Source organism: Camelus ferus, chromosome 9 (genome assembly GCF_009834535.1).
Source record: "Camelus ferus isolate YT-003-E chromosome 9, BCGSAC_Cfer_1.0, whole genome shotgun sequence".
NCBI lineage: Eukaryota > Metazoa > Chordata > Mammalia > Artiodactyla > Camelidae > Camelus > Camelus ferus.
In genome coordinates this window covers 53175382-53181381 of record NC_045704.1, presented here as the reverse complement: position 1 = coordinate 53181381, position 6000 = coordinate 53175382, and the positions used below count along the sequence as shown (strand labels likewise).

Genomic DNA, 6000 nt, shown 5'->3' with positions numbered 1-6000 from the left:
CATCATCCTTCAGAACATAAGAATTTCAAAACAGCAACAGCAGAGCACGAAACCAAGAGTGAGGTGAGACCTTCCCGTTGCTAAGACCCCTTGCGATCGTGCTGGTCACATACCGGAGAAGCCATCCCTGGCTTGATGACAAACTGTGAGTCTGGGTCAGATTCTTACACCTTGCCCCCATTTCTTTAGGATATCGTACGCCAAAATGTGAAATATGCTCCTAGAGAGGTGTGTGACATCACAGAAACAGAGTGGCCTTTGGAACGAGGCCGGCCCGGGTTTGAATCCTGCTAGACCACATACCAATGGAATCTTCTTAGACACTTTCGTTCCTCATTTTGTACTTCAACTTCCCATCTATTAAATGGAGACAGGGCGACTCATTTTCCAGAATTACAAGGAGGATTAAATGCTGCAAGACATATGAAACCCCAAGGACAAAACCTGGCACACAATAGGTGTTCAGAGGGCCCTTCCTTTGGGCTTAGATCTTGCAGATCTGTTCAAAGAAAAACCACACCGTTAAAAGCGGAGCTATTGTAATGGAGGTTTGCCAGGGGTCTTTGGTGGTGACGACCGAGTGGGACTGGAAAGCATGACATATCGTTTTCAGTCTGTCCTTTCTTTTACTTCTAATGAGGTTTCTCCCTTGGGGTGGGAAGGGATGACCTTCGAAAAGGTATCGGAGTTTGGGGTCTCAAACAAGCATCAAACTAAGAGTGAAGACAAGGGGGAAGGGAGGAGGGGAGAAAGAAGGAAAAGTTAGCGCTGGACTCGGGAGAGTGCCTGGGTTTGTTTTCTTGGCAGGGACAGGGAACTCTCTGGCAGCCAGGTTCCTTGAGCGTGGCCGGCGGCTCCGCGGCTCAGCGGCTCCCATTGGCCCGCGCGCGGCTGTTGCTACGCGGATGGACCAATGGCGCGCGAGGGGCGTTCTGGCTCCGCCTTTCCCGGGTCGGGCCACGGGAGCCCGGGGGAGGAGGCTGGAGCGCAGGCCTCTCCCCCCGGCCTTTTTTTTTTTTTTTTGTAAGAGGAGAGGCGGGGAGGGCGAGCCTGGGCGGGGCGGACACCTCCCTGCGCCGCGCCCCGGGAGGCTGGTTCACCTGTCCGACTCGTTCCTCCTCTCCCGGCTGCCTGGCCCTCCTGCCTTTGCACAGCCTGCGGGGAGAGGGCTGGACGCACCGGCTGTTTTATTGTATTTATTTATTTATTTATTTTTCCTTCCTGGAGCCTGAGCGTGGTTTATGTTTTAATAACTTTATCAACTCGGTGAACTTTGGCGAGAGCACCGGCAGCTTTTCTCTCCTCCCTCCTAAACCCCTTGTCTCTAACTGGCCTCTGGGTCACTTACAAAAGGTAAATCCCCTCCTCCCCACCCCCACCCCCATACCGACACTGGTGGCGGAGCATTTGGCACTGCTGCAAAGCGGGGCAAGAGAGGGAGAGAGAACTGAGGCATGTGCAGCCTTGAGTGCTGTGGATTAAAATATCAATAATATAATAATAATAGTATAATTTGATGTGCCAAACCCTGAACTGAGCAATTGAATCACTCTGTATCAGACACCGCTTTTGCTTTTAAGCAGTTGCCATGCTTCGTCCTATTTAAAACTTTTAGAGGTGGGTAAATTGAGGCACAGAGTCGTGGAGAACTTTGCTTCAGGTTGCCAGGCAGAATCAGGGCTTGAACCTGAGTACGTGCGGCTCCAGAATGCTCGGTTCCACCCACTTCCCTGCCTTGTTGCACAACTCTCAGAATGCCGCAGAGGTCTGGGGGTTCCTCGGCCCCCCATCCACTGTGTGTCTCAGTCAGGCTCAGTCAAGTCCACCCCCCCCCCCCCCAGTAGAGCAAGTCTGTGGAAGCACTGCTCTAGTCCCAGACTGCACGCTTACCTAGCTGCAGGCTGAGAGTCACTATTTCCTAATTTTGTAAAACTATCCAGTTCAGCCTATGTAACAAATAACAATGTGTCTCTTTTTTCCTACCAAGTTTCCCTTTTTCTTTTTTTCAAGGTGCTTCCTTCCAACTCTCCTTGTTAAGGCTTGTACCATTGGCATGGTCAATACAGCAGGCAGAATGAACCCGGCTTACTGCAGGTGAGGACGCTGAACACAGAGGCAGTGCACCTGGCCAAGGTCACGCAGTCGCACAGTGGCGGACCCCAGGCTGGAGTGTAGATTTCCCCTCCTGTCCTTGCTCCCTGCCTAGCTTCTTTGGTCTCCAAGAGTGCTATAAATGATGGGTTTAAAACAACAGCAGAATGTTGGGACTGAGAATGCTGGTGGAAAAAAAAAAAGGTCAGTGAGAAATGAAATCCATCCTACTTTTTGTTTAGAAACTGCCTGGGAAGTGGCCCCTGAGCCGAGAGCAGGACTGACGGGTGGAGGAGCGTCTGCTGGCAAGGCTGCTTTCTACCTGGCAGAGGGCTGCTTGCCACCCTAGCCCTTGCTCTGAGCCTGGCACCACAGGGAAGCGTGTCTGCATTCTGTCTTGTTGCTTAACAGGCTCAGCAGAAAGGCCCCAGCCAGCCTAGAGGACCTGGCCCTGCTTGCCTCCTTCCCTAACACAGCAGAAGCTGAGGGGTGTTTCTTTTCTGATGATTTAACGCGTTCATCGCCACGTCACCCATATCTGGGTGGCGGTTGTGTTTCCTCAGGGGCACCCGGTCCACAGTGGGCGATCAGCGTGTTCAAAGGAGATGCGTTTGAACTTCCATACCCCGTGTTACCCAGCTGGTGGGAGCCTTTCCAGCTCCACCCATCCCCAGAGACTCCCTCGGTCCCAGAAAGATAGTACTGTCTCCTTCCTTAAATCCCCCTGGCTTAAGGAGCCTAGCCAAAACCCTGCTTGTAATCTTGCGCCATAAAGTTTATCTTCTAAAACTTTCCTTTAAAACCTATGGAAAAGAAAAATCAGGAATGGAGCAAAGCAAATTACTGTGTTTGTCGAGGCTGATACCGTTGCTGACTGTTGTCCCTGGTATCCCACTGCCACTCTTCAGGCAGCCCTGAATTTGAAAGAGTGTTTGCAGAGCAGCTCTCTTCCTGAACACTAACCTAAATCCCTCCTGATGCAACCTCTGCTCCCTTCCAAGCCCTGCAGCGCAGTGAGACACCTCCCCGCACACAGCCGTGTCTCTGCCTCTCTCAGTGTTCTTTCTAGCCGAGAGCCATGCAGATGTCCCTTCTCCTTCCACACGCGTTTCTCTGGAGGGGGCTCTGCCTCTGTGGTGGGCCCTGGGGACTCCCACCTCCATGCCTGCAGTCAAGTGAGAGAAACATTATTACCCAAACCCCATCACATCCCCAAACGTCCACTGTTATCCACGTTACAAGGGAGACATATGTACATGACACCATCACAGATTATACAGGAACTTAAAGTCATTTAGAGCAATCAAGACAGGCTACACAGAAGAAGTGATGTTTGAGCCTAAGGTTCATGGACAGACATAGTGCAGAAGCGGAGGGTGAAGGTGGACACGAAGAACCAGCATGGGCAGATGCCCTCTATTGGGTCTCATATCCATGTGTCCACTGAGAACCTTTGGCAGAGCTTCCTGCAGTCCAGTCTGCTTCCCACAGATGAGGAATTGCATTGTATTGAGACTGGTAAAGGTTAGCTTCTCTAAGAGCATTGGTCTAAGACAAGAAACTGGAAGCACACGTTTAGGCCTGGTCTTGCTAGGTGGGTGTACAAGTCACCAAAGGGATAAAATCAACCCATCTTCCACTGCAGCCGTAATCAAAGAGTAGGAGCCCTGGAGTCCTACCGATTTCCGCCTTGGCCCAGTGTAGTAAATATTATTAAGAAGTGGCAAACTTCCAGCGCCCCTGAACTGAAAGAGTTCCGACTGAAATGCCTCCACAGTTTACGAAGTGCTGAGTAGGACCGGGGTATTTCCTAAATATGACCCCGCTCGGGACCCCTACGGCCACACTAAAGCTAGAACTTTTCAGCCCCTTTTTGCAGATGAGAAGAACAAGGCCCAGGAAACCCTTGGAGCTGACTCCCAGTGTGTGGCATGGATGTAGAACAGAAGAAAGTCCTCTTTCACAGCCGTAGAATGAGTGTTTCATGTGGCCGGCTCACAGAAGGCCGGGTTTGGACAATATTTCAGAGCGACATTTCTTTTTCCAATTCTTATCCAGTGTTTGGTCTACAGAGATCCCGTACCTTTGGAAAGTTCATTTTATGCCACTTCACTTCTACGATGACCTCCACCAGGACCAGTTTTCACTAACTGGAAGAAATCTGAAGAGGATTTTCGCTGTTAGGAAGAAAGGTAATTGCCTCTTCACTTTATGTCATTTCGGCTTACAACGTTTTTCACAGGAACGCTCTCCTTTCAGATGGTGGGGGAGCGTGGGTAGCACCCTGACATACCCAGCCTCAACCTGTCTTTCCTCTGGTAGGGAATTCACTGCCTTTTTGATGAAGCCAGGTGGACTTTCAGATCTTTGATAATTCAGAAAAAACTTTCAGCCTCAAGACTTCCAGTTGGCCCAAACAAACAAACAAAATCACCTGTTCAGCAAAAATATTCATTAAATGTTTAAACCAAGTTGGTGGGCAGAAACAGAAGCAGATGTGCTAACAGCTTGCAGATGATACCAGCCCCGCAAATAAAGGAAGAACCCAGAATACCTTCGTAGAGATCATACACTTAGTGTCTAAGAGCCCTTGAGGGGGTCCACGCCCATCACTCTGTGCAATCTCTCCTACCTTCTTAGGAGTTTAAATTATAATGTTAGGTAAGTGAGTCAAATACTTCTCAGTGGTCTTCCAGTGGAAACCCTTCTAGACTTAATACCACCAAAGTGAGACTCGGAGGCCACCTTTCCAGAATTTCTGCCTGGGTTGGTGGCAAAGGACCCATAGAGTTGCTAACTTCAGATACCTGGAGCCAGTTTCCCAAGTCCACGGGCACCGCATACTTTGCCTCTCCAGTCGGGTACCTCCCTGATGGATACCAAGTAGCTTGTACCTCTCCTAAGTGTCAATCACAGCAGCCTCCTCACACAGAGCCTTTCTTGATTCATCCATCCATCCATCCATGCACTCGTCAATCCATCCAACACATATTTACTGAGCTCCTACTATGTACCATACTGCGAGGGTGAAGCTAACAAAGCAGCCTGCCTTCAGGACATTTACAGTCTAGTAGAGGGAAAAAGACAACGTTTAAAGGACCAGGAATGAAATGTCAAATTCCCATGATTATACGGGATCAAATTTCCCCTTCAGAAAACTCCCTCTGGCTCCTGAGAATGGACTAGGAGATGAAGGGGTGGGCGCCCCTCTCCAACAGCAGCTGCTGACACCACTAACCTTCAATCACCTGCTTTTTAAATTTCCCACCAGCGCCGCACATGCCCTGAGATGACTGTGTTTGTCACCTTCTCCTCCAGTTGCTGATCTGCCTTCACTCCACTGAAATGAAAGTTCCGTGAAGGGAGGAACTTTCTCTAGCTTGCTCACTTCTGAACTGCTGTCCCACCGGAATCCCAGGAACAAATGGTGAGCCCCAGTTGTATCTGTGGAGCCAGTAAATGACTTTTTCCTCAAACCTGAGTGAGGCAGGAATTCTAGAAGCACCTGAGGGAAGGCCCACAGGAGCAACAGGAGGCAGTGTGGCACACCTGTGCCTGCGGGGAACGTCCTTCTGCTGGCTGTGCCCTTGTCACTCGGAGAGGCTCCGGTCTGCTCCCTGGGAATCCTTTGGGGATTTGGGAAGAAGATGCTTCTCCGTTTTAGTAATTTAATTACTGGTTAAAAATTCAGTCCAAGTTCAGAGCTAACTCCTTGCATTTGCAACTGAAGAACTATTTTTTTCTTTTCTTTTTTTCTTTTACTCTCCCACGTCTCTCTTCCCAGACATGGGTGCCTGGCCTCAAACCCATATAGTTGGCAGTTGGCTTTGGAAGCACATGAATAATCTCTCCCCTTGATCCAGGAAGGGAGAAATGGAAAATGTGATCCCCAGGTGGCTTCGTTGGAAC

General features: G+C 50.0%; 1 long non-coding RNA gene across 5 annotated transcripts in view; it reads left to right on the top strand.

Moving 5' to 3' along the window:
• The first annotated feature begins 645 nt into the window (after positions 1-645).
• LOC116665824 overlaps positions 646-6000 on the top strand; it is a 132461-nt gene continuing 127106 nt past the window's right edge. The window contains exons 1-4 of one of the 5 annotated variants that reach the window (XR_004322540.1): positions 646-1353; positions 2011-2094; positions 4164-4283; positions 5410-5518. This is a non-coding gene — a long non-coding RNA (uncharacterized LOC116665824). Of the gene's footprint in view, positions 1354-2010; positions 2095-3957; positions 4284-5362; positions 5519-6000 lie in introns of all 5 variants that reach the window. The other 4 variants (XR_004322539.1, XR_004322537.1, XR_004322538.1 and 1 more) reach the window with 4 other exon arrangements.